Source organism: Sarcophilus harrisii, chromosome 5 (genome assembly GCF_902635505.1).
Source record: "Sarcophilus harrisii chromosome 5, mSarHar1.11, whole genome shotgun sequence".
NCBI classification, from domain to species: domain Eukaryota; kingdom Metazoa; phylum Chordata; class Mammalia; order Dasyuromorphia; family Dasyuridae; genus Sarcophilus; species Sarcophilus harrisii.
In genome coordinates this window covers 104328105-104340779 of record NC_045430.1, presented here as the reverse complement: position 1 = coordinate 104340779, position 12675 = coordinate 104328105, and the positions used below count along the sequence as shown (strand labels likewise).

Genomic DNA, 12675 nt, shown 5'->3' with positions numbered 1-12675 from the left:
TTAATAGCTGTCTAGAAGTCAGGTTTTTAGACTTTTAGTCCAAAGCTCTTTCTACCCGGTTATCCTTTTTTTTCTTCCATATCTTCTTCAGTCTTTTCTTTGGGTTTGGAAAAATTGATAGAATCATTTGAGACAGGACAATATAATGAAAGAATCACTAACATCCTGTGCAACTCTGAACAAGTCACATTTCTACATCTGTTAAATAGGTAAGTGTGCACTAAATACTGTATAGATCTTTTGTGAGGATCATACACAAAAGTGTTTTGTCACCATAAAGTATAAAAATGTTAGTTATTATTGTTATTGCCAACCCATTATAATTATTGACTTCTGGTCTATGCATGGGGTCAGATCAATCTATTAAAAGTAATCAAAGGTCCAAACCCCCAAAGCAACAGCTAATATTTAAATTCCAGACTCAAAGTCCCCAAACCCATACAGAAGAACTTGGCTTCTTTGAAAAACATGAACTTGACTCAGAACCTTGGGATCACGAATTTACTTTTCAGAATAATCCTTGCGAATACATTCCAAAAATAGGATTTCAGGGTTTCAGATTATTATAATAGAATGTGCCTGGAGTTGAATTCAGGGGAAGCTGGCTTTGAATTCTGAGAATACCGCTACTTAGTGATATGAACTTCAGCCTCAGGTTTTTTATCTATAAAATGAAAAGTTAAAATTTGTTGTTCAGTAATGTAAAACTCTTCATGGACCATATTGTCCATAGGTGTTTCTTGGCAAAAATCCTGGATTATGTTATCATTTCTTTCTCCAGTGGAGGGTTAGAATGACTAGTCTTTAAAGTACCTCTTTGCCTTAAACTTCACGAGCCTAGGACTCTATAAAAATATATTGGAGAGCATCACTTGTGATTCTAATGGCCAGGCTAAATATTAGAGAAAATAGTGCAAGAAGGAAAGTCTCCTTCAAATCAACTTTTTAAGATAAATTTATTGGGGCAGAGTAATTTTAGGAAGAAACATCTGATCCCAGAATAATATTCCAGGAAGAAGTAAAGCAGAGATTGTAGGACGTATCAAGGCTGCTGTTGAGTGTAGCTTTCGTGGGGACTGGGGAGACCTCAGGATTCCAACAGAACCCAAACATGCCTTCACCCTCATTGTGCCATGTATTTGCACAAGTCACTGACTAGCATATATTAGAGTTTTTGTTTGCATTTCACAATGGTTTGGGTGAGTAGCCAGCATCATCAATTAACCCTAGGCACTGGATGAAGGCAATCATGCCAGAAAAGAGAAAGCTAGTCCTAGAAATGAGTGATTAATACCTAGGAGAATGGCGGGGGTAGAGGAGGGTAGCAATCTAGGACCTGGGGGTGAAGGTTAGTCAGAACCCAAAGACAGGAGGCCATGGTGGATGGCCAAGAGGTACAGAGGGGGAGGATGAAGAGGTGTGAAGGCAGAGCCTCTGAGGTCCCCAGGGCTCAAGTTGGGGAGTAGGAGGCAGGGCCCTTCCTGTCATGGCTACAAACCCTATCTGTCATTTGTTTCCTTCTGTTGAAGGAGCACATGTGCTTCTTGTCACCCTCTAGGATTTAGTATCCAGAGGTAAAGTCCCCAGGTGAACCAATCCCTAATTGTAAATCATGAAGAGATTAAGGAATATTTCCTTAGAGCTGAAGGAACTTATCATGATACTTTGTTCACACACACACACACATGCACATACACATAATTTGATGCTATAAAATGAAAGAAAAGATTTCATAATACTCTCGATTCTACTTTTGGTTATTTAAAGTATAGGCAGTATTGATAACAATTACTATCTTGTTGATACATGAATTCCAAGCTGGGAGGAGAGAATAGAAGAGAAAGAAAAAAGCTTGAGCATTCATGAAAACTTGCAATTTTACCAATGAGTAACACTAAAATAAAAGCATCTTTCCCATTTCTTCCCAGAGCCTTTTTTCTCCCTCCTGTGTTTCTGGCTCCCTGTATCTCTCTATTTGTATCTAATTTGGAAAACAACTAGGTATAGTCTTGGGGGTTAGAATCCCAGCTCTGTCACTTCCTTCCCGAGTGACTATAAACTAGTGATTTAACCTCTAAGAATCTTTGTTCTCACAGCTATATAATAGGGATAATAATATTTTTACAACTAGCTCACAGTGTCCATGTGAAATAGTTGTTATTTATTGTCTACCTCCTCCTTTAAGCTCTCTCAGTATACATCATCTCCTCCAACTTCTCTATTTTCTTCTTCCCTTCCTCTCTCTTCTCTGTCTCTCTCCTCTCCATCACTGTCTCTCTATTTCTATATATTTCTCTTTCTCCATCAATCTATCTATTTTTTCATCAGGGTCTCTATCTCTGTGTCTCTCTTTTCTCCCTCATCTCTCTTCTCCCTCTCTGTCAGTCTCTATCTCTGTTTGTCTCTCTATATCTCTCTCCTGTGTGTGTGTGTGTGTGTGTGTGTGTGTCTCTCTTGTCTCTCTGTCTCTTTCTGTCTCTTTGAAGCTCTCTATCTCTGTCTTTCTGTTTCTTTGACTCTCTCTATATATCTCTCTTACTCTTTCTGTGTCTCTGTCTCTCTTTGTTCTGTCTCTTTCTTGTCTCTCTATTTGGCTCTCTCTCTGCCTCTCCGTCTCTGTCTTTATCTTTCTCTGTCTCTGTCTCTCTACTCTCTGTCTGTCTCTGTCTCTGTCTTTCTGTCTCTATCTGTTCCTCTCTATTTCTTTCTTTCTGTTTCTCTATCTGGCTCTCTTTGTCTCTGTCTCTGTTTCTTCTCTCTCCTTTCCCTCTCTCTTAACCCATGAACCCATACACAAACACACAACCCTTTACAACCACACCCTCATGCTGTAGGGTCTATTCTTGAGAAATGGGTGGAGTTTCTTTCCCAGGACCTGTTCAGTTTCCCTGTGTCTCATTTGGTTCCTGGCAGATGCCTAATAAGTCTAAGTGTCTACCAGGTGTCTTATCCATTCCCCTTTTACCGCCCCCTTCCCACCTCCTTTGGGGACACACAATCTGCATTCAATTAATGTGGCAAATGAAGATCTTTTATGAAAAGCCAATCAGACCGGATGCTTGAGGAATTTCTGAATGGATGTTGCTGTCTCTGGGGGCCCAGTGGGAAGGGTGTACTCCTCAGAACGCCCTTTCAAAGGCAACTTATTACTTCTTTCTCCTCTTTTCCCACTCGGCTCTAAGAGCTAACCCAGCTGTTGCCATGAGCCAGGAAGCAGCCATTGCCTATTTCTATTCAATCTACCAGAGTGAGAGTAATGTCTCCCCGAGTGTATGCTATTATCTTATTCCCCCCCCCACATGATAAAAGTAGACATTGATAAGATTATCAGAACCTAAAAAAGATTTTGAGATAAAGTCCAATTCTCTCATTTTACGTATCAACACACTCATTCTCAGAGAGGTAAAATAACTTTCCCAAAATCACACAGTGCCAGAGCTGGGAATTAGAACTACAGTGTTCTTTCCACTACATCACATTGTCAAGAACTAATTACAATTTGGGGAAAAAATCCTATTTGAATTTTATTCTTATATCCTCTTTGCAACATAAAGTTATGTTCCAGAGATTTGAGATATCCTGCTACATAAGTGGGGAGTGACGATGACACTGAGAGGCTGATGTCTGAAAGAAGATTTTGCTTTCTTTGCTGTTCATTAAATTTAAGATCATTAAATAATAAAGATCATTTAAATTAATGATCATTAAATTTTCCCCAGAGAAAAAGAATAAGAATCCTATTAATAGGATTATCTGCTAACTTTGGGAATTTAAAATAAAATTTAGTTGATAGATATTTTTTTTTTTGATGAGATCTATTTAACTCTTGTAAGTAAGGACTGGTTGAACTGTGGACCCAGTCATGAGACAATTCAAAGAATTAAGTTAGATAGGTTTCTAGCACAATTTAGTAAAAAAAGAGTTTTAGGTTTACAATCAGAAGACTTGAATTCAAGGCTCAAGTTGAGTTGAACTTACTAAGTAAAGGAGCTTGGGAAAGTCATTGACCTTTCTGATCCTTAATCTCCTCAGCTATAAAATCAGAATAATATTTGTATTATTCATTTGACAGGATTGTTGTAAGGAAAATATGCTAAAAATAAACTTTAAAATACAAAATACATGTGAATTTTTCTCAGGGATAGGGCTGAGCCTTCATTAATAGAGAAGACTACCATATGAGAAAATGTTCTTCTCTTTGAGAGTCACCTCAAACACTGAGAGGAACAGGGACTTCTCCAAAGTGACACATTCAGTACGTGTTAAAGGGACTTATACTCTGATTTTCCTGGCTCCAAAGCCAACTCTTTATTATACCATAACACCTTGAATGTGACCTCTAGGGGACCATTACCTAGGTGTGTCAACATATCTAGATCTTTGCCTGAGTCAGTTTTACGACTGTGAATCAATGTGTGGTGAATCAGAGAATGAATTATATTATTATAATTAGTGTGAAATAGTTTTGATTTAAATGGCATTTATGTACTTGACTGGTGAACAGTTACAAGGTCTAACAAATGCCTTTTATTTTTTTTTAATCTTGTCTTCAGACTAAATTGATGGAAAGAGATGGAGAGAAAGAGACAAAAAGAGAAAGAGACACAGTTAAGGGGAAAATATAGTAAATACACCATTTCTATACTGTGTTGAGACTGGAAAGCTTGGGACTTTAGGCTATACTAAATAGGATTCATAGACTCAATACTAACTGAATCATCCCTTCCTACTCACAGAGACATTCTTAATCTAGCCAAGAGGAGGTTTGAATCCCCACTAGTCAAAGAATCAAACATGGTCTTCACAAAAGTCTTCCCTACCAAGAAACAGCTACTACTGCTCTAGATCCAGTGGAGCCAAAAAGCTAGATGAGAGTATTTATTCTTTCTGAGGCCATGTCAGTCTGGTCTAGGCCCTGAAGAATTAAGGAATAGGCCCATTTCAAGGGAGGCCATTATCATCCACCCAATCATTTAGTTTCAAAAACTTAGAAGTATCCCTGATTCTTTACTCTCCCTCATCTTCTATATCCAATCAGCTACTAAATCTTCTTTATTCTAACTCCATTCATCTTTTACTTTCCACCAACATAATCTAGCTCATATCCTCAGCACTTGTTGTCTAGATTATTCCATTACCTTCTGAATTTTTCTCCCTGCTTCCAGCATTACCCCATTCTAAGCTATCATTTACACAAGGACCAAAATAATCCTCTGTGACAATGTCACTGACTCACCAAAAATTTTAAAAAAGAAAAAAATCACCAGAAATCATTTCCCCAGTTCTGAATTCCATTTCCCCACTTCACATAGTCAAACAAGTCTGAAATAAATCCTTATCTCCCATTCTCAGAATACTTTAGGATACGACTTAGATACTATCTTCCAGGAAAGCCTTCCTTGATCCACTACTCCCTCTCTCAGATTACTACTTCTTCAATATCCCTTGAACCATACTTGTGTACATTTTTTTATTCCACTTCATCCCCACCCACCATGGCTGAATTCAAATTCACTGAGGGACTATTTTATTCTTATATATTTGTATCCTTATAATCTAGCACAAAGTAGATGTTTAATAATTTTTTATTAAATTTACTTGATTTTTTTTATTCAATTGAATTAAAACTTGCAGAATTTCTTAGCATGATGAGAGATCCACTATAGTAATTTTAGATGATCACTCGTTCAGAACTATTCTGAGAAGTTCATTGGTTTCAGGACTCTTTTGAGAATTTTAATCTATCCTGGGATAGTCAGTCAGTGAGTTGGGGGACAAATGGGGGCAGAAAAGAAAATTTTTCAACAGATCTGAGCTAATCTGTACAGCTATAAAATGGATCTTGATTCTTGGGGGAATGAGGAGAGGATATAGGAGATATTCCTAATTAGATGTCCACTCCTCAGCCCAATTTTTCAAATGTTGGTCTGGAACTTGACCAGTTTCTGAGAATAAAAAACAGAAACTACTAGAAAAGTGACTCACATTTTAATGATATCAAAGATTGGGGGAGAAAAAAAGCACCAGTATAATTGAACAACTATCCTACCACTTGTTTGTTTCCATTGTTCTTAGGAGACAGATTTCCAAAAACTCAGAAAGAATTAGTACTATGAAAGTACAAAATCATTATTAGAAAATGAGTGTAATAGTTTCCTTTGATGTACTAGCAAAGGCAACAAGATTGTGAGTGGTTTGAGCAAATAATAGCAGCTTTTCTTCACAGAATTCCAAAGTCTTACTTGCAGTTTTAAGCTTAGCTTAAAGTTTAAGCTGACCTTAAATTAAACTTAAAACTTAGCTTAAAACTGCAAATATGACTTTTGGGCCACCCTGTATTTACTACAGGTTGACTCACCCTTTTTTTTTTTTTTCTAACACTCCAACCTTTTTAAAACAAGCTTTGGTCTGAAAAAGAAAACAAACTGGTTGCTTAAAAAATCACCAAATATATTGAATTGCTGAAGGGAAACTCTCTAAACAGGTCATATCTTGTCTTTTCTCCTTTGTTTTGTTTATGCAGGGGGAAAAATTAATTATAGTAGAGATGTTGAAACGAGCCACACCCGGACAAAGTTACTCTAATCAAAGACAAAAGCTACAAAAAAAAAGATTCTTCTTTCTTTTTCAAAATTGATCACTGTCTGTTGTAGTATTCTTATTCATGTCATTACGCCTTCTAAAATAGTAAAATTCAAAGCATTCAAAAACTCCTTTCAATCCAGAAAAATCATTTCTTCTCCTCCTTCTCCTCTTCCTCCTTCCTCTTCTCCTTCTTCTGTTCCCACTCTTTCTCCTTCTTCTTCTCCTTTTTCTTCTCCTCTTCCTCATCTTCCTCTTCCTCTTCCTCCTCCTTCTTTTAAAAAAATTCATTGTGTTTTCTGATTTAAAATCCCCTTATTCACTTCTGAAATGCAGCTACTTCTTGAGTGGAAACAGAGATTCTTGCAGTAATTCCTCAGCATCAAATGAAGTGCCCCCACCCTCCACTCTATATAAGCAATAGGGAACTTTGTGGAACTCAGATAAGACTCCCAATTTCATCAGTTACACCATTCCTGAATTTTATTTGAAACACTTTTATTGTCCTGAACAGTATTTTAGTTTTTAGCTTTTATTTTTCTTTTCAACCAGATGTTTTTGAACAACAGAAATAAAATTAAATAAACGAAAATAACTTTATAACAAACAAAATCTTTTTCATTTTAAAAAAGTGAATAAAATTTTAAATGTTTATATTTAACTTAACTTACAAAAAAAAAGTTGAAGAGTCGGTCAAAATTAAATGCACAAAAAAATCAACCCCAGTACTGAAGCGTTTTTGAAATCAGAATGGAGCAGTTGAAAGCTGAGTTTAAATATGTCATTTCAAAGGTATGCAGCATTTCCTTTATGGAAAAGTGCCCAGATTGTTCCAAAGTCCAGCTCCTCACACCTTTGAGTGCAGGCTTAGTGACTGTAATTTAAAAAACTGTCCCCTGATTCTCCTGCTTTCCCCCATTGGGTTCCTACTCTAAATAATGTAGAGACAGTCTGAGGGCTTAATGGATTTCGTAGTCACATAGGAAAAAAAAAAAAAAAAAAAAAGCAGTTTCACTTTTCTCCATCATCCACTTAAGCTGCTTCCAGATCCAAAAGTCAAGACAAATGTAGAAATGCAGGAATGAATAAAGCAAGAACTGAGTGAAATCCAAAGAAGGGAAATAGAGGGGAAAAGAAGAAAAGAAACTTTTTCTGAGTCTCTCCAGAAATGTTTCTTACCTTGAGAAAGGGAACGTCTGCAGCAAGCACCTTGAGTGACAAGAGCTGGCTTTTGTCCTCTGTCCTCTCTCCTCGAGTATGTAACAGCAGTGAGGGGAAGGACCTGACTCCTGAGGTTATGTTTCCTCTGCTGGTGTGTTGGGATGTGTGATGGGGCGGTGTCTTTTTACTGAGTTTTAAAGGAGTTTCTATGAATCAGTCTGGCTTTAAAAGGGGGGGGGGGGGGCGGGGGGAAGGTTGTTCGTAACTACGCCCTGCGATGTTGGCAGTAAGTCAAGATTGACTGGGAGGGAACCATCAATTCAAAGAAACCTCTTGTAGAGCTCCCTCTGACTCAGACACATAGACCACAGTGGAAAAAAGACTGACATTGCTTAAAGTGAGTAATAGGAGTCACACAAATAGCATGTGTTTACAAAATCCCACTCCTTGTTACTAATAAGAGCACACACACACACACATACACACACACACACACACACACACACACACACACAAAAGCATAGCAACCAGGGGCCATCCAGCAACACACATTATCTAGACAACTTTTAATTATCTGAGGTAGGAAGATATGAAGAGATGGGGGAAGGGCAGCATGGAAAGACGACATGACTAATTAAATTCTTGAAATAGTCCTCAAATTAGGCTTCGACCCTTTCTCACCAAACCACTTGCCAGAGCTGTTGATAACTTGTTTTTAAAAAATTAATTTTTTAATCTTTTTTCCTCTCATTTTCTGGGGAGGGGCTCACAAAAAAAATGAAATGGAAAAAAAGGAAACCACAAAAGACATAAAAGATTCTATGAGAAAAGAAAGGATTATCCAGGAATTAAATAATAGGTTGTATAAACACGAAAATCTCATTACTTAAGTCAACTTGGCAGAAACTCTAGAACTTACCGAGCACTGGATGCATATACCAGCAAGGACAGTTCTCTGAGGTTAGAACTTTTGTCTCTCTTGAAAAGCGTCAAATGAATCTTGCTTCCTAATAATCTCCTACCCTGATTGTGACTTAAAAATAACAACCATTTCTTTGCTCTCTTCTTCCAGTGACCTGAGAAGCATATTTCCCCATGAGCACCAAAGGGAAAGATAGCTTATTGGTCCTAAACCTGAGTGAGTCCACAGAAAGTCACTGTAGAAATTGCCTTTCCCTCGGTGAGGATGAGGGATGATGTATGGGTAAGTTATTATCTGGATTGTCTATATATTTTTCATTAAAAATTAGATGAAGTCTTTACTTAAACAACCCAATCCATGTGATAAATTCTCCATTACAGGTGAAGGGATGCTTCAGTCAATAGGTCAAGATTGTTCTCAGCCCAAGGGGAGAGGTTGCAAGGGGTGAGGGAAGGGGAATAACAGATTGATCGTATTGCCAGTTGATCCCTTGCCGAAAATGACAGATTTATTCTTCCCTTCTGTCACTTGGCAGTTTACATCCTCACCCTCCCAGTCTTGAACCTTTAGAGTCTTCTGCTAGTTTGTAAAACCTCTCTTTATCCAATAACATCTTAAAGAACAATGGAGGATGAGTAGAAGAGAGTATATACAGGAGTTTGTGATGCCAAAAAAAAATGTGGTCTGGTTGTCATTTTTAAGAGAAAGCTGAAAAACCAATGAATTTTTCTGAAGGCTTTTTTCCCCCACTATTTTTTGAAAATGGATGTGGAAACTTGAGGAGTGTGTGGACAGGAAAAGGATAGGCACAGGAACCAAATCGGGGGTTTCACTAATAAAGTGATTCCCAGACAAGGAAATTCCCTCTATTACTGACTGCAGTCCCTTCTCTGAAACTTACCTTCTTAGGGAGTTGCCTAAGGTACTGAGAGTTTAAGTGATTTGTCCAGTCACACTACCCGCATATATCAGAGAGAGCTCACATGTCCCAGAGTCTAAGACTAACCCTTCTTCTACTATGACATGCTGCCTGTCTTAATGTTGCTCAATTTTAACAATGGATTCAATGAACTGACTCACTAGTTTCTTAATTTGTAATCAGAAAACTGAGTTCCAGCTCATCCTTCTGCCCCTAGTTGGCTGTGAGATGGTGAGTATATGACACATCCTCTCTATACTTCAGCTTTCAAATAGATATAATAACCTGAGACCAACTTTTCTATATGCCTTGTAGTGATGTTGTGAGATTTAACAAGAAAACATAAAACACTTTGAACATCTCAAAAAAAAAAAAAAAAAGGGTGCCATATAAACTGGAAAGGGTGTTGTTTTTAAAAAGATGAATCCCAGGATGGGATTTATAAAAGCTTGTAATAAACCCATGAAACTTCACTGCAGCTGGATGTCACGAGGCAAGTGATTTATTATGAAGAGGAAAGATGCTAGATCAGACATTGCTAAAAGCAACCCCTTGTGATTACACTGGATGCGATTAAAACATTAAACATTATCTCTACCCAGGCTTTAAGCAAACTTCAGACCTAGGTTAGCTACAAGGGCCAGTGGTCCAAAAACAGATAGGGCTGTAGAAAGTTTTAGCATTAGTTCAGATTGTGGCTTGGACTTTGTATGGGTCATTGTGCAGTTGATTTTCCTTGTCTGTACCATTTGAAAAAAATGTATCAGTCATATGTTCATGTTTCACCCCATGTTTCTTTTGATTTCTGTAAATCTAGAAATTATATATTACTGGGAAGAACCCATCCCCCCTTTAGAGGCACAACATTATACCACCAATCCTTAAAAACTTCCTTCTTAGACAACCCGAATTAATAGCTGCAAGATTCTATGTTGGGCAGATTAGCAAATTAATGCCGGTGTGAGAACTTGGGATGTCCTTTTGATGTAAAATAATGGGATTGTGTGTCTATGTATCTGTGTGTCTGTCTCTGTGCATTCAGGGGACTTTTTTTTTAAATGAAAACTAAAAGTAGAACCCTTATTGAACAAATCCTCAAAGTGAGATTGGTTACCAATACTCACTAAAAAGAAAACCTATGAACACTAATTGAGGGTATCTTCCCATGATTGTTCGTGATATGAAGTATAAGAAACCACTAGCCATCTTCTACCTGATATACAGTATGCTCTTCCATTCCATTCTCTACTACCTACATGATATCTGTCCAAAGAATTTTAACTGATTATTATTAATATAAATGTATTAAGCACTCTTTGCTTTCAGTCTCCCAGAGTGAGGGTCATAGGGATACCCTTGAGGGGTTGGAGTTTATTTCTCTTTATATTTTTAAAAATGGAATTAAGTGACTTGCTAAAAGTGAGGAGAGTTTATTTCTCTATTGCAACTGAGTTCTTTATCCAGATATCACTTGTCACTCTTAGACAGGGAGGTTGCAAGGATTATCTCTCCTTTCAATAAAATCCCATCAACAGCAGGAGTCAAGTCAAAGAAAGAAATAATGTTAACTGATGACTTTTGAATGTTCTTCATAGTCAGAGCCAATCAAAGAGGCTCCTATTAACCAATGGTCAGTAACATGACACTTTTATTGTTCAGTTATTTCAGTCATGTCTGGCTCTTCATGATCCCATTTGGAGTTTTCTTGACAAAGATGCTGGAGTAGTTTACCATTTCCTTCTCCAGCTTATTTTACAGATGGGTAAACTGAAGTAAATAGGGTGAAATGACTTGCCCATGGTCACTTAGCTAGAAAGTATCTGAGGCAGAATTTGAATTCAAGAAGATGAATCTTCCTGACTATAAACTCAAAACTGTCCATTTTACCACCTTCTTGTCCTTACCACGACACTAGCAAGACATAATGAGAAAAGGAAGTATGATGTTCTCCCCAAAAAAATCATAGACTGCATTATAAAATCCAAATAAAATTTAAATTAGCCATGTTAATGATCTGCCTTCTATAAATACAAATAATTACCAATTTACTCTAAAACCAGGAGAGGTCATTTAGTTTCTTAGACAAGATTGGAAAAGTATGTTTCCTATGGTTACTGTGTACTGGATAAATGTATGAATGAAAAAATATTTAGTAAGTACTTTGTATGTGTCAAGTATGGTCTCTGTCCTTAAGGGGCTTATATTCTAACATAAATACAAATACACATAAAAGAGTAGTGACAGAATATTTTGGTTTGGAAAGTTATAGAGATGGAGAGTAGAATTATGGGGAAGTATATTAATAAATTCTTTCTGGAACTGATTTACAGACTTCCAAATGGGAATGAGTTAGAGAGTACTTACCAACAGCAAAGTAGCTAAGTAAATGAGATGATCAGAAAATAAAGTGAATTATGACCAGAGCCATCATAGAGAAAGTGGATCTTGTGGGGCATTCACCAGGGTGGTGGGGATTGGGATGATAATTGGTACCAGGTCTAAGTTGTTGAAGATTTTAAATCTTTACTATAATACATGCAGCTTGGTTTAACATTAAATAAACACCCTTAGGCCAAAGAGAATAGAATTTCTGAAGATAAAATATTTACGTTATGAAATATTATAGTTTTTGTGTAAAATATGCCTTTATTAAAGTAATAATAAAAAATTTCTTCTTTCCGTCCACTCAAATATCAACATAATCTTCTTCTAGTCCAAGCACTGGTTTATTATCCATTTTTTTCCTATATCTTTCATTTATTATCCCTTTCTCGTCTCTGATATTTCTCCTAGTCAAAAACCTTCAGTGGCTGGCTCTCTATTGTTTAGCCTTTTACAGCTCTCTCCAGCCTATATATTTCTAGCTTAACTTCATTCTTCTCTGGTTCAAAATTCTATGGTTTTTCTTGTCAAACTAGACTACTAGCTATTTCCTAATTTTTTACTGCTCTCCTCCACTTCAGAGTATTCAAGAAAACTATCCTTCTTCCCTGGAATGTACTCCCATCATTTCTTCCTGTCAGAGCAGTAACTAGGGTGCCTCAACTGGAATTTTGCCCTAGGGCTCTGAAAATTAGAGTGTGATGACATT

General features: G+C 37.1%; 1 protein-coding gene across 1 annotated transcript in view; it reads right to left on the bottom strand.

The window, feature by feature from the left end:
• EMP1 (epithelial membrane protein 1) overlaps window positions 1–7941 on the bottom strand; it is a 31463-nt gene extending 23522 nt beyond the window's left edge. Inside the window, exon 1 of the mRNA XM_003771265.4 lies at window positions 7762–7941. The gene's annotated coding sequence lies outside the window, so the exon portion shown is untranslated. The remainder of the gene's footprint in view (window positions 1–7761) is intronic.
• Between the last annotated feature and the right edge of the window lie 4734 nt (window positions 7942–12675).